This window comes from Marmota monax, unplaced genomic scaffold (genome assembly GCF_021218885.2).
Source record: "Marmota monax isolate L192 unplaced genomic scaffold, Marmota_monax_Labrador192_F-V1.1 WCK01_AAM20220418_F8-fsc00136, whole genome shotgun sequence".
NCBI lineage: Eukaryota > Metazoa > Chordata > Mammalia > Rodentia > Sciuridae > Marmota > Marmota monax.
In genome coordinates, this window is record NW_026693905.1 from 4,835,071 (window position 1) to 4,851,832 (window position 16,762).

The 16,762-nt window shown below is 36.3% G+C and overlaps 1 protein-coding gene across 3 annotated transcripts in view; it reads right to left on the minus strand.

The window, feature by feature from the left end:
• The window catches only part of Map2 (microtubule associated protein 2), a 291,958-nt gene extending 275,525 nt beyond the window's left edge, over positions 1-16,433 (minus strand). For 2 of the 3 annotated variants that reach the window (XM_058585200.1, XM_058585196.1), the window contains exon 1: positions 16,202-16,433. The gene's annotated coding sequence lies outside the window, so the exon portion shown is untranslated. Of the gene's footprint in view, positions 1-4,658; positions 4,678-16,201 lie in introns of those variants that run through there. The other variant, XM_058585197.1, reaches the window with a different exon arrangement.
• Positions 16,434-16,762: the final 329 nt, after the last annotated feature.

Sequence of the window (16,762 nt, forward strand, 5' to 3'; positions counted from 1 at the left end):
ACTTTATTTATAGACATTCAATAATGAGTCATCATAATATTTGGGCATGAGTTCAAATGTTTAACTTTTAACTTAATTATTAACTTAAGCAGTAACAGAATAAAAATCAGTAGATCATTTAAATGTTTCAAAATTATTTCTTGAAGAGGAGAAATAAAATTGTATGTATGGACCATGTACAAGATGCCTTGAAGTACATACAGCCTATGAGAATGTTGAATATAGCTAATGAACATGCACCACTTCACATTTTCATGGTAAGAATACTTCACATCCAGTCTGTTAGCATTCTTCCGGAACACAGTATATCATCATTAACTATAGCCACCATGCCGTACGGTGGATCTCTTGAACTTATTCTGTCATTTTATATCCTTTGGCCAGCCTCTCCCCAGCCTGTTACTTCAGCTCCCAACCTCAACCATCTCAGCCTCTGGTGACCACTGTTCTACTTTTTAAAAAAATATTTTTAGTTGTAGATGGACACAATACATTTATTTTATTTATGTGGTTATTTTATTCATTTATTTTTATGAGGCTTGAACCCAATACCTCACATATGCTAGGCTGAGAACAACTTTTTTGTATTCCACATATGAATGAAATCATGCAGTATTTGTGTGCCTTTTTTTTTTTTTTGTGGTATTGGGGATTGAACCCAGGGCCTTATGCAGGCAAGGTAAGTACTCTACCAACTGAGCTATATTCCGACCCCTATGTGCCTAGCATTTTTTAAGTTTAAAATGAAATTCGTATTAAAGTTGGTATAGACCTTTCCAGTGGGATGTCTAATTCTTTCTATGATTCAGTTAGATTATAAGCAATAATTGTGTCATATTGTTAACCCAAATTTGAAATGTCGTTTTTGTGGTAACTACATCATGCATGTTGGATACGTACCCACTTGGATTTTATAAAGATGATATGCAATAACATATCTGACCAGCAGAGAGCTGTGGGGTAAATTTAGTTCTCACCCCACCATGAGGGCTCTGACATGAGTCCAGAAATGAAATGAATAAATGCCACTCTGTTTAAGTTAATAGCTCTTGTCTGAGCAGAAGTATTTTCCAGATGTGGATTGGCCTAAACCAGGCTCCTGAGCTCAGCGATGAGAGGAGATTCTCTATACAGATATGTTCCTTCTCTTCATGTACAAGGGAAGGGTAACTGCAGTTGTTCCATGCCCTTTATCAATTATATTTCTAAAAAAGAATGCTAAATAAAACCAGTGGAGTTATTAAGGCAAAAAACTGTATTTTATCACAAGATACAAAGTCACAATTACTTACTTTGTTGCAAAATGTCCAGTGACTGCTCTTATGTTTTTGAAATATTTTGTGATGTGAAATTTATGAAATGTTTTGTGATGTGAAAAATAATCCTAACTATTTTTACACTCAGAAACAATCTTAAAATAATAAATAAGATGTACAAAGTTAAATATGTATACTCTATTTACATCTTTAGTTGCAGACTGCTTCCACAAATGTTTTCTGTGATATATTATGTATATATATACATATATATATTTGCAATATATATATATATATATATATATATATATATATATATATATATATATATATATATATATATATATATATATTTGCTATGAGATTTAAATCAAAATTTTAAAAAGAAAATGTTAAAAGAAGAAAAAAATGGGGTGGATTTCTTGCTTCTGAACTCTCCCCACTAACTGTGGTCATAAATGTCTTTTAAAACCTTATTCAGCCTTCATGACTTCATGGTCCTGGAAGGAAGATGCTAGGATCCAAGTGTATTTTCTCTTTTATGAATGAATGATCATGGGAATATTCTGGGGATTCGAATTCAGATATTAAGCCCTGTTCCCTTTCTCTCCAGAATGCTTTATGATGTTTCCTCACTACAAACTGAAATATAGGACTCATGGTATAAGGAAATATGAGTTTTGATCTTTTTGTTACCTTAGCAAAAACATGATGACATTGTTTCATTATGAGTAACTTAATAATTTATAACCCTGTCCTTTTTCTAATATTTGAATTACTTTGTATATTCGATTATAATAATATATATAATGTTATGCCTGTAATTGTGCCTGGGCAGGGATTTTTTTCGTTGTTGTTGAAATTTGGTTCTGACTAAACCTATGGTCCATCACAGCATTTTCTCTATTTTCCATGCTGGTTAAAAGGCAACTTATTTTAATTTCCAATTCTCTTTGATTCTATGCGGCACAAAACGATTTTAGATAAAACACAAATCTCAAATACAAGTGCAAATAAGGTGGAATGAACTACTATATGACCACCAGGGACTTCCTGACATACCATTTTCTTGAATAACATTCTTTTCTCCAATTTTCTTAACTTTTAAAGAACACTTTCATATTCCATGCTATTCTCCTTGATTACTTATATTTTCAAATCATTATCAAGACACATAACATTGATCACATTTGTTTTCCAAGCAGTGATAATGTGGCAAACTCTTTTGTCCATTATACCAGCTCTGAAAGAGTCAAACAAATTATTTCACTATTAATTTAATGAGACATCAAAATTAGTCTGATTATTTAGTTCCACTGTATTAACACCAACTACCCATTATTAACATTTAAAGGCAACAGACCCATTGCATGCAAGAGCATATAAAACAACAACAAAAAAATCAAAACTCATATTTCCTTATATCATGAGTTCTATATTTCAGTTTTCACATAAAGCATTCTGGAGAGAAAGTGAATAGGGCTTAATATTTGAATTCTAATCCCCAGAATATTCCCATGATCATTCATTCATAAAAGAGAAAATATATTTGGATCTTAGCATCTTCCTTCCAGGACCACTGAAATCCTGAGGGCTGAATAAGGTGGGACTGCACATTGGTACAGCCAATATGGAAATCAGTATGGAGATTCCTTGGAAATCTGGGAATGAAACCACCATTTGACCCAGCTTCCCTCTCCTCGGACTATACACAAAGGACTTAAAAACAGCATACTATACTATAGGGACACAGCCACATCAATGTTTACAGCAGCACAATTCATAATAGCTAAACTGTGGAGCTAATCTAGATGCCCTTCAGTGGATGAACAGATAAAAAAAATGTGGCATATATACACAATGGAATTTTACTCAGCAAAAAAAGAGAATAAAATCATGGCATTTGCAGGTAAATGGATGGTGTTGGAGAAGATAATGCTAAGTGAAGTTAGCCAATCCCCCCCCCCCACAAAAAAAAAACAAACAAACAAATGCTGAATGTTTTCTCTGATATAAGGAGGTTGACTCATAGTGGGGTAGGGAGGGGGAACATGGGAGGAATAGATGAATTCTAGATAGGGAAGAAGGGAGAGAGAAAAAGGGAGGAGGCAGGGGATTAGCAAGGATGGTGGAATGTGATGGACATCATTATCCAAAGTACACGTATGAAGACACGAATTGGGTGTAAACCTACTTTATATACAAACAGAGATATGAAAATTGTGGTATATATGTTAAAATGAATTGTAATGCAAAAAAAGTACATGTATAAAGACATGAATTGGTGTGAACATACTTTATATATAAAGATATGAAAAACTGTGCTCTATATGTGTAATAAGAATTATAATGCATTCTGCTGTCATGTATTTAAAAAAATAAAATAAAATCCAGGAAAAATTAAAAATAAATGCTTTTTAATGTGTAATATATTTTTTAAAAAAATAAAAAAAAAATTATGACAACAGTTAGAGGGGAGAGTTCAGAAACAAGAAATCCACTCCATCTTTTTCTTTTCTTTCTCTCTTTTTCTTTTTTTTTTTAACAGAAAAGGATAATAGATTTAGGAAATGCTCTCTAATAGGATATGCACACAAAAGCTAGTCTATTTTTTTGGGAAAATGCTTTCAGTTGTGGAAACAGAAAAACAGCAATGCCATCTGCCCTAACTTGATGGTTGAAAATGCCAGGCCATGCCACTTTCTCTCCTGGAAAGTAGGAGTTGCTCTGGTCACAAGTTTTTAAAAAGTGGGTCTCTGAGGAAAATATAGAATACAGCTTTTTATATCTGAATTTATTCTTAAGAAGATTCAAAGAAATTAGGATCAGGAGAAGTCATAAGCAAGAAAACAAAGCATGAGAAACTTACTATGTGAAATGAATAACATAAGCTCTACATAGTTACTGGAAGTGGGGCACAATTTTATTCTGAGACTACTAGAGGATAAGAAAAAAATGGAAATAAAACCAGTGCCCATACAATAAAAAGAAGCTAGTGGCTTAGGTAAAGGTCTCCAGTTTCTACTATGCTCTGACTTAAGGGAAATCTAAAGCACCTCCACCACACACACACACACACACACACACACACACACACACATATACACACACATCTTCTTGAAAATAAATCCCTAACAATTGTTTTTACTTAGGTTTCACCTATTTATGAACTTTTAAGAGCACGGTTCTTACTTACAACATCAAGGACATTTTCTGGATTCAGGTTCAAACATGACAATATATGTCAGAGGTTGGCAAATTACAGTCTGAGGGTCAAATGGAAGAAAAATGCATAGAAATTAGTCTTTATCCTTTTGCTTTTTTTTCCATGGCCAATCTTCTTTTAAAAATACACATTTTGCATGCACATGACACAACTCCAAAGGAGCTTACATTACTCACCTCCTGACCACACCTCTACATGGCTTCCAGTTCTTTTGGTTTCCTCAAGTCAGTCTGTCTTTCCATGCCTCATCTCCATCACCGTCACACATCTCCATTCTATGGCATGGATATTTTCTTCATTGTATGTGAAAATGTCTGCAACTGTACCTCCAAATAAGTCCCTCAGCCTCTCTCTCTAAATACGATGGATCCCCATACCATCTGTAGAAATTCTAGGCCTACTGCTGTGGCCCCTCACATTTGTCTTGCTAATCATTAATACATCACATGGCTCCTGCCATTCTCCAGGTCCAAATCCTTCACTGATCAGAAGGCGTTTTGATAAAACCAAAACTCCTATCATACCCAGTATTTAAGGACCTCTACTATCTATTCATGCCACTCTTCTCCAAAAGGAGCCCTCCATTGCTGGTGGTCTAATTAGCTTTGCTCATTGTCACCTCTGTGTCTTTGCTTCTGCTACAGTCCTCCTATCTGGGTGCTTTTCCAAACCCAGCCACTCCACATGCCATTTTCCACATCAGGCTTTTTTTGACTTCTGCACATGGTAACAAATTTTCCCCCTCTGAATTTGCTTAATACTTTCAGGACCTACTATTCTTCACCATTTATCTTATTATGCATTATATTCTTTTTACACTAGTGTCAACTAGAGGAGAGCAATATGCTATATACCTGGTGTTCTATAGCACAAGCAGGATTATACATATAAAAGGAAATTAATTACTGTGTTTCTTCTTAAACCCCTTTCATAATCCTTTGATATAACATTTTACTCTACATTTAATGTTTAATGATATCTCTATATCCATAATATAAATAATGATACCAATATCCAAGAATGCCATTCAGAGGTTAATATATATTTTAATAATTGGTGAATTGTTATTCATATTTTTAATACTTAACTAGAGTTACTGCAAGTTTGGTAATGTATTAATATATCTAATGGCTCCAAATTAAAGTAATGTACATCATAAATAATCATAAAAACAAACTAAAATGGAAGTCAAGAAAAGAAGCTCAAAGAAAAACCAACAGTACTCCAACACTTCATTTTAAACTGAAATAATAACTTATCCTAAATCATGTGATATTTTGAAAACGCCCAGTATATAACATTATATGAAGAAATAAAAATTAGTTTTCTTTTTTATTAAAGCTACGCTGAGGGAAAGTAAACAGCTTTAAACGACACCAAAAGTACCATCAATCAAAAGTCTGGCAAACTGTACTTAATGCTAAATTCAATGGAGCATGACACCAAGTCTGCAAATAACTGAGAAGTGTGTTAAATATTTTAGTATAAGCAATGTGTGCATGAAGAAGTACATTGACTATTAATCTCACAGATGATCCAACATCATCATGAAATTGGTCCAGTTCACTTACAAAATTCTCAGGAGATTTAAATCATTGCTTTTAAGGAGCAAAATGCATAAACCGCTGTTACTTATTTATACACTTCAAGTATCATATTGATTGCTACCTGGCACCTGACTTGGTTTGCAACTAAACATGCTGTGTGGAAATAGCCAGGGAACACATTCATATGGAAATGGAATTATTTTTGTGACTTCTTTTCTCAAATGTAGACTTCTACTTTTCTGTTCGCGTTACTTTAAAATATATATATATATATATATATATATATATATATATATATATATATATATATATATAGTTGTTGATGGACCTTTATTGTATTCATTTATTTATATGTGGTGCTGAGAATTGAATCCAGTGCTTCACACATGCTAGGCAGGGGACTCTACTACTGAGCCGCAACCCCAGGTCTACAATGCTTTTTAAAACTTAGTTTTGGGTAAAAACAAAAAGATTGTAGATGGTTAAAATTAATCAAACACGTAATTCTCCAAGAACTGAAGAAAACAATACAATTTGAGCTACATGTGTCCATAACATCACATTAGATCAAGTTAACAGATGTCTACTCCTGTCTCTACCATCGATTTCTGATTTTCTAAATTATTCCTCTCTTGTGATGTAATGCATTATTGAATAAGATACAGATCAACCTAGAGGGATTCAGAAGACATAATTAATCTTCAAAAGCTTTCATGAGGTTCTCAAAAAAACATTTGCTTTTATAACCTCCAAAATTAGAGTGCACTGGAAGTCAAATAAAAGTCATCTTCCTCATTGTGACTAAGGGGCCACAGGTGGTCTGGCACCAGCCTTCTGCTCTTATCTGCTGTCCTACTATTGTCTACCAAGTTCATTAGACTCTAATGCCATTATTCTTTCTGCTTCTCAAATATGCGGTGTTTCTTCTGCTTTGAGGTTATTCCTTCTGACTGGAAACTCAAATATCCCATGGCTCACCAGTCTTCTTTACTTTTGCCTCTAAAGGTAGTCCATCCCACCAAAGTCAAGCTCCTGCATATGCTCTCTGGTACATTTCTTTTAGCATTTGTATCTGAAATGTTCATTTATTTATTTATTTATTTTACTTCTCAATTCTGTCTCATGAGGCATGTTAGTTCTATGTTAGTTCATGTTAGTTCTACGAGGGCAGGAACTTGTATGCTTATTCCTGGTATCTTCGACACTCAGAAAAGTGCCTGCTATATATTAGGGATCCAATAACCACTTATTAAATAAATACTCAGATGAATCATGGGCCATTTTATAAGAAATACTTATAGAGTATGAGCCTAATGTTCAAGTGGAAGAGAATCAAAGTGAATCCTTCCAAGTAAGAATGTTTTTTAGTAAAAGCTTTCAATATTTAATTTTTTACACATCATTTTAATGTTCAGACAATCAAATAAAATAAACCACATCCAAGAAAAGCATAGAATAGCTTACTTGAAAGAATCAGCATTCATAAATATTGATTCCTGAAGTGCAACTAAGATGGTTTTCCTCTATATTTGTATTTAAAGACACTTTAGAAAAAAGTATGGATAGCTCTTTCTTTCACCAATGTGTTTAGGAAATACTATATGAAATTCTGTTCCATTTACTCAGTGGTTAAAAAAACAAAAATCTCACTCCAATTCATATGAGTGATGGAACATGTTCATCTAGAAAATTAGGACACAGTCTATGGCATTCTCTAATAGAATAACATTAGAATTCCTTCACTCCCTAGATAGTGATATAGTTTCAGTTTTCAGTGACTAGGTATACATTTCTCTTTAAATATTTAAGCATGGTTTCTGCTTATTTTTTTTTCCTCCAAGATTCTCTTCATGCCTTTCAAATATTTGTCAACTTAAGACTCTACAATGCCTAAGCAGCGCGGTTGCAGGTGTAGTGCTACTGAACACAGTAACCATGGCAATACCTAATTCTTACTTAATTTGCTGTCTCCCTGGAAGAAGAAAAAAAAAAAAAGAAAAAGAAAAAAAGAAAGAAGTATGGAGTGTTGTAGGCAGAGAAACAGGAAGGCAGGCAAGAGTAGGAAGGAAAGTGGGATTCAGGCAGACACAGGAGCACAGCCTCTCTCACTCACTTCCTCTAGCTAAAAATGTCAAAGCTAGGGGAACACACGGAAAGCTATTTCTGAGAAATTATCATGGTGCTATAGATCAGAAAAAAAATTTCAACCTGGCTATTTTTGTTGAGTTCTCTTGCACACAGAACCAAGTTTAAACACAGACCAAATTAACCTTCAAGCCTAGAGAAAAGCTCCTTGGCTTTCCTGTCCCCCTTCTGGGCACACATCCCTAGAGTTCAAACTGCCCTCCTAAGAGATCCAAACCACAGGAATGGCCCTGAAGCAGGAGCCTTGTGTTTCCTGGATCAGATTTAGTCTCTGTGCTTTCAGTAGTGAAGCTGGCATGGAGTTGGTTGGAATGGCCCTAAAATTCCGAGTCCCTCCCTCTTTTATATCCATGTGAAATTCACAGTTGAGTCACAAAGTTGGGCAGATATGACTGCCACCTCACTCCACCCTTAGCTCAAAGAACAGAAATACAATCAGAAATAAGAGTAGAAAGTCAGAATGAGATGGGTCTTTCATGGTCAGTCCCGAGTTTGAGCTCCAATTACTGAGTCTATTCTGCATTCACAAGTAACCACCTCAGGGAAGTCACTAAACTGCTCCCTGCCTCAGTTTACTTACGTATACACTAGAGGTTCACAGCCTTTGCTCCTGATAATCCCTTTTACTCAGCAATAATCCTCTAATTGATATGTAACTTGCAAGTTTTGATAATGACTGCCACTTAGTTATGGGGCAGAGGTACAGAAGAAAAGAATACATGCATATTTTTACTTGTCAATTTAAAAAAATTAATTTTAATAAGATTACATTTAATGATACTATAAAATATTACACTATATTATTTTATTTTTCCAGATATGTAAGCACATAACCCAACTAAGCCACTAGTTAATAGGGTTACAAAGAGCTACTCTATCATATAAAATATAAATATATTAGAAATCAAAAGGAAAATATTTTATTAAAAGTCAGTTTACTCACTTTCAATAACAGTTTGTTTTTTAATGGAGAACTTTAGGTTCTTATTACAAATCCACAGGAAACTCTTTGGAAAGAAGCTGAAATAAGGCAAAGAGAATGTCCAGGATTGTACGAGTCATTCAAAGCTCCAATTTTGATATTGACCACCCTCATTTAACATGGTCCTACTCCAAGCAAAACAAACAAAAATCATGAAATCACCAATTGAGTTTGAAAGCTATAGGAACTTAAAAACAAACAAGAAACTGCTCCTTTTCATTATACCCTAAATACTCACATGAATCATGGGCCATGTTATAAGAAATGACAAAGTCCACACTTAGTGCTAATAGAATTCACCAAGAAGTTTGTGAATGAGGCAAACTTCAGTTTGAGACAAGATGAGCAAAGCTGGTTTAAATAAACTCTAGGTTGTAGTTATCTCCTTGTTTCATGAGGATTCAGCTTTTAGTGGGTACTTAATGCTTTCTTTGTATCGAAATTCCTAAAGTTCCATCAGTGCTGGCTTCTGTTATTTAAATGAAGATCAACTCATTTTCTATGAAAAAGCAAGTGTCTGCACTTTTTAAAAGATAAAATGAGTATTTCGATTTAGAAAATTTCCATAATTAACAATGGAATCAGGACAAAATTGCTCCAAAAAGGAAAAATATAGTAATATAGTAGTCCCCCAGTATCCATAAGGGATTGGATTCAGGATACACCATGGATATCAAAATGTGCAGATGCTAAAGTCTCTCATATAAAATGGTATGATATCTGCATATAATCTATAAACATCCTACCATATGCTTTTAAGTACCTCTAGATTACTTATAACATGTAATATAGTATAATATATTATACTGTTTAGGGTATAATGACAAGAAAAAAAATCTGTACATATTCAGTACACATGAAATTTTTATAAAAAATATTTTCAATCTGCAGTTGGTTGAATCAGACCCTGGATATAAAGGGCTACTTACTTGAAATTCATCCACTTGGACTTTTTTAATGATCTTTGTGTATCATTGTTTTTCATGTAACATTGTATTGAATACCAGAGGTACCTATGTGGAACCTAATCTAATCGTATAGTTTTTAATTTTATTTAAATCAACTGATTATATAATAGTTGATTTTAACTGTGGAAAACAACACACACACACACACACACATACATACACACAATTAGCTAACTCTGTCTTAGAGAATAATCACACATGCCCTCACATACAAAAATGCTCCTACTACACCACCTTTTAGCCCTTCATGAAACACAGAAGGTGGACCAAGTCATGAGGCTAATCAGGTACTATGATTCCACCTGGCAAAGGAATTATGTTACAGATTGCAAATTTTTGTTGAAACATAAAATAAAAGTACAAAGTGGGATAGAAATGTGGTTCAGAGGTAGAGGGCTTGGCTGGCATGTGCAAGGTCATGAGTTTGATCCCTAGTACGCATGCATACACACACACACACACACACACTCACACACACACACACAATGTAATAAATTGAAGAAAAGATCTTTTCTTGGCTATATACAAAATAACATATTAAACTGAAAAGAATGCATAAGTAAATTCTAAAAACCTTCTTGTTTTACAAAGTGGGCCAGAAAGTAGTGGGCCAAAAGAATGTAGTGTCTCATGTAAACATAAACAAAAAATAAGTAGCACATTATATAAAGTATTGTCTTGCTCAAAAACAAACACTCTATGAAAGATTAAATTCCAATTTTGAGAGGCATGATACCCAAATAAAATGGTAAATTTTCAAGTCTGAGCATACATTTAATTGCCTTAATGCCAATCAAAATGATGCTGCATCATTTTCTAGTCAACAAAAGCATTTTCTCCTATCAGTTCAATAGAGTAGCAGTGCCACCCATTCACAATGCAATGCAGTGTGAACCGAACTATTCCAACAGCACAACAAGGTAGCCATCTACACATCCACTAATAAATAAGTGTAAAGGATTCATACTGACATGAGTATTCTCTTAAACGAATAGAGAAATCTCTCTATATATTTAAAGGACCTAGACAGTTAAGTGATTATATATCCTCATGGATAGTCAAGTGTGTTTTTCAATCATTTTGAGTTAGAGTCAAGACAAATAATAATGTTGTACAGACTAATATAATTAGAAATACTTTAATTCAAACTAAATAAATTTGGTTCAACATTTACTGATTGATACTAGAGTAGCCATTGCTTGACTTACTAGGTTTATATCAGTGGAATCAGCTAATTAGCATAAAAAGAAGACAATGGTCTGCATGACACATAATGACTTTGCTAGTTCATTTAGCTTTTAAATTAAAAAAAATAGTTGAACTATTTTATTTGGTGTCAGGTGAAACAAAAAATGAAATGTCAATTGGTCAATCAAATTTTTCAGTTTGAAAACATTAGTTGTACAGATCTACCATTTTTTTGCCAGCATATTTTTTCTAAAGTGTTTTAAGAAAGCTGATGAGGGCACAGTTGCAATGAGCAGCTATCTATAAAGTATGGACACTGGATAAACTTGGGTACAGATTAATGGGGGAAGAACAAAGTAGTAACATTTCTTCCTAACTTGGAAAGATCTTTTTGAGGTGTAGCATATGATCCAAGGTTGGCACACAAGGAAGATTGTTTAATTCTAGGAGATATAAAAATAAGTGAAAAGATGATACCATGGTAGGGATGAAACCTGGAGAAGGAAAAGAAGTTAGCATAAGACTGAATGTTAAATGAGAAATACCGATTCAATGAAAAATCAACTTCAACCAACACAGCAGGCTGTATTTTCATTTTCCCTTAATCGGTGATCCCACCCCGAAATACAAATCAAAAGAAATCAGCAAAAGAAGAAAAGGAGAAAGAATGGAAAGGAAAAAATGGAGAAAAAAAAGGGAAGACAGAAAAGAGGAAAAGAATGAAGAGAAGTAACCAAGTGGTGTGTGCTCTTAAAAATAAATTATTTGCTCTAAAAGGATTGTTAACATAACAAAATGTAAAAACATATATCTTTGAATTTGCTCCCTCGGGTGTATGTTTTAATGGAAAACAAAGAGTTTAAACCTTTCCTCTATGTCCACAGTATAAGCACAATCAGCAACAATCCACTGAAGGAGGATTTTGAATTCTTTATTTTGTCTAAATTTCCACAAAATTCCACTAAAATGTATAGGTAAAAGATATCACAGTTAAAGTAGTACCACTTGAAGGATAGCTTAGCTTTCCAACAGGAAGGCTCAAAAAGTTCAAAATTAGATTCAAAGTGTTTTTCATAAAAAGTCAACTATGTTCACATTGTTTTAAAATTTTTAATTCACTACAGAATGGCTTCCAATAAGCATCCTGTATCATGTTTACAAGGAAGCACCCACGGTCTTTGTTCAAAGCAATGATGAGGGAAGGAATGGGACAAAATGTTACGCTGAGGTAAAAAGCAAAACAGATTTCTCCCCTCTCCACCAACACAGACACAAGCTCATCTTCATCCTGTAGGGACAAACATGAACCAGGGGAGACTTTGCTCTCCTTACTCATCTTTCCCTACCCCACCCACCCACCCACCCAAACTTGCCTGCAGATTTGGGCCCTTTATGCACTTCATCTTAATTTGTAGCTTTTCAACTGATTTTGGTGGCTGAAGTCAATTCCTGGGATTAACAATTCTTTGAGAAAAAAAATTCATTTCTCATAATGAATGAATAAATGGGAATGAATGTTCCCCTAAGTAAAAGATAAAGGGCAAATTTGTACCAAGAAAGTTTGAGCACTGAAACCAGAACACCTAGAAAAACTAAGTCTAACGTTCAAATGACAAATGAAACAGAATGGTGAAGAGGAGGGAAAAAAATTTAGTGAAATGATAAAAATACTTCTGTTACATAAAAAAGTCTAGATGTAGTAGATCATGGCAAAGACAATAGTAAAGATGTAGAACTGAAAAAACAAAAAGAGCTAACACATCTGAGATAATCACATATGACTGCAAGAGTTTATTAGCATCTTTAACATCTATATAAAGGCAAGAGCTCAAAACTGTTATCTTTAGGTTTATGCATTTACTAATTAGTGATTTACCTAAATTGACTACTTTTAGCATTTGGGAGTGTTGTATTGATCTGGGTAGTATCATCTTCTACTGTAACTGTTATTTTAGATTCTTTATTGTAATCTGTCAAGAGGATATTAAGCACTGGAAAGAATTCAACAGTCAGAGTTACGAACTTGAATTCTAAAATCCCCAAGTTGGTCATCTCACATGGACATTGACACATCTTTCAGAGACAAACTTACCTTCATGTACACACCCAAGAGAATGTAATAACTACTTAACTTTATATGCCAACAGTACAAGTGTGTTTGTCAAAAGCACAACAGTCCAGTCTGTTATCTAATAGCTAGTAAAATTCAACATAAAACAAGCAATATACCAATAAGCATTTTTCTTCTTTCTGATATTCTGAAAATTTGCAAATTGGTTTAAACCAAAAGGGGTAAAGGAATGAAATTATTCCTTCAGGCTTAGAGGATTCTGTGCCAAGTTTCATTTCTGGTTGCATATTTCTGACCAAGTTCAAGATCCCTGAAGAGAAACACATAAAAGAGAAAATATCCCTCTAACCTCAGCAGAGCTACATCAGTGCAGGCAGCTGTGGGAAGAGAAAAGCTTCTGCCCCAGATGGGTGTGCTTCTGGGGTTTGGTTTCCACTGAGAGGATGCCTGCTCCCTCAGTGAGGCTGCAGGACCTACTCTGATGAGGTAATGGCTCTGCCAGTTTCACTGGGTCATGCTCTCTCAGCACATTCTTTCTCCCTCTCCTCCCTGAGAAGGTGCTGTAAACAAGTCATCCTGAGAAAGAGTTGTCACAGAGAGTGAACAAATCCTGGCTCTGCTTCTGGTAGTCTAGACATAACTAGAAGCCTAAAGCAGCACAGGCACAGCCAGGAAGAAACGGGTTTGATAACAAGGGGTGGGTGGTTCAGACAAGAGAGAAACAAAGAAAATAATGAATGCCTTTGAAATATTATTTTTTAAATGGAAGCACAATTTTTACATTGCTTATATGTTCTGGTGTATGTTAAGCAATTTCCCACTGATGCAAGTAAATAACAACAACAATAAAAAAAAAAAACTTTGGAAATTAAATAACATAAAAACTGTGAAATATAAAAAAAATTAAATGACAGATAAGCAGCATATACCACAGATCATAGAACCACAAGAGCTCTGATAATATCCAAATCAGACAAGCAGATGTAAACCTGTGAAAATCAGATAAAATCACTAGAAAATTAATTGTCAACTCACACACACACGTACACACAAATAACAGTACTGAAAGAAAAAGAATGCTTTTTACCTTTTCTTGAAGGGGAGATGCTTTGTGTGCATGGAGGAAAGTGATTGAAACACCCATGATTTACAAATTCAAAAGGATTTCTACCAAAACCCACTTTGCTCAGCTAAAGGAGTGTTTTTGTTACATTCAGGTGGAAGGCTCTAATCTTCCTCATGGGCATAAAATCAAAAGCATTCTAAAGAGTTTCTATTTATTCAATCTATTTTGACTGCCAAAAAAATCATAATTGCTCACATTAAAATGACAGGGTGACAGAGCTATGCTTTTAAACTGGGCTGTACCTGCAGCTCATCATAGGGACATTTTGCATAATGTGGCTCACATAAAAGGCTTTGTTCTCCATCGCCTCACTGTGGATGCAAGCCTCAATTTCAGTTTGCAGTCCTTCCTCTAACACACCATCATTGAAAAGAAATATTTTTTTAACATTTAAGTTAGTTCTTTGCTAACATTACTTCACATCCCAAATTATATTATCACCCAACAATATTTTTTGTTTTGCACTACAAATTTCATTCATAAAATATCCCAAACCCTTTAAGATAAATTTAAAACGATAAGTATTTACTCCCTTTTGTAACATGTTTATAGTGTGTTATATATGTGTGCTTACATATGTGTATGTACGCTTAAACAAAAAGGTTTCACACTGAGTTTTAAAGGGTCTGTGTTCTGGAAGCATATTATGCTAAGGTCTTAAAACAGATGGCATACAGCAATTGTCACCAAGGAGCTTGTTGCTAACCAAAGCTTTTTATTTTCTGATAAAATCTTGAAGTCCTGGTGCTAGGACATCAATTTCCAGGGTTCAAGCATGGTGTTTTCTGACTCCATTCTCTTTACTACTCCCTCCGACTCCCCACACACCCAAACACACACCACCCCTCTCCCTGGGCCCCTCAAACACTCTTTCTTGAAATTTCCATCCTAAACAAAAGACAGGTTGGGGGAGGAAGGGAGTCAGCACAGTAGCCCCCACCCTACCCCAAGAAAGCCTTTAGAAATGAAGAAAAGAATAAATGGACAGTATATACAGTTTTCCACCCCCATCATTTAAAAAGAAGAGGAAAAAGGGGCTGTGGAAGCTCCATCTCAACGGGACTCATTTCTTCATGCCCCGCCCTCCAACGCGACCAGACATCGATTTTCATCTTCCTAAAATTATAAACATGTATCAGTCCTCCTTTCCCAGCTGTCTCTGGAGGAATTACAGGGATAAATGGTTTGAAATTGACAAGGCCTCCCTCCCTCCCTGTCAGTGTGCAGTTCTCTGCGCCTGGATGGGCAAAAAAAATAATAATAATAAATAAATAAATAAAATTAAAAAAAAATCCTCTGCTTCCAATTCCTTTTCCCCATTATCTTTGTCTAGTTCACGGCCCTTCTTTCTACAGCTCAGGTAATATTAGCTCTCAAAACATGAATCCTACCTGGCGCAAGTTTCCAGTCGTTTCAAAGTGGTACCTAACAAGGTCATTCGCTCTTCTACAAATCTAGAGCCCAGGTGCCAGCGCTCGCTCCGCTGCTGGGTACTGACACCTGGAGAGGTCGGGCCCCAAGCTTCCGCCAGGGGGGAGACTGGACAGGTCCGCCACCCTCCCACTGCCTCCAAGTCACAGCGGACCAGACAACCTCGCTCCGCTGGGTCCTGGCAGAGGTTCCCTCCTCGCCAAGAACAAGGCTGAAGGACAGGCGCTCTAATGGGACCAGAGGTGGGGACGGATCCCTTACCTGGGCGCAGTAACAGAACGGACCCACGGTCGCGGCTGCCACTGCTCACGGACTTGGAGGGCTCTGGCCCTCTGGAGAAGTTGAGGGGGGGACGGGGCAGGGGAAGAAGGGGGAAAGGAGGAGAAGGAAAAGAAAGAAGCGGAAGGGAAGAAAAGGCAGAGAGGATGCTGCTGCTGCTGCTGCCGCTGCCGCCGAGAGCCCGCGCAGCCCGAGCGCCCGCCCAGTCTGAGCGCGGCGCCCCAGCAGCGGGCTCCCAGCGCGGCCGCCCCGCCCCTGCCCTTCCTCCCCGCCCCGCGCAGGTCCCGCCCGGTTCCGCGAGCCCGTGGGCGGCCGCCGCTGGGCTGGCGCTGCCACCGCCGCAGTGTCGGGGAGGGGGAGCGCGGTGGCCCCGCCTCCTGCCGCAGCCAGCCGGCGGCCCAGCGGGGACAACCGCGAGGCTGGGAGCTTCGGAGAGCCCCGCCCAGCCAAGGCCAAAGAAGGCCTTGGGGCTGCAGGGACAGGGCGTCCTCCCCACAGGACCTTTCCCTAGACAACTGTGACCCTCCACCAAGCAAAGTGAGA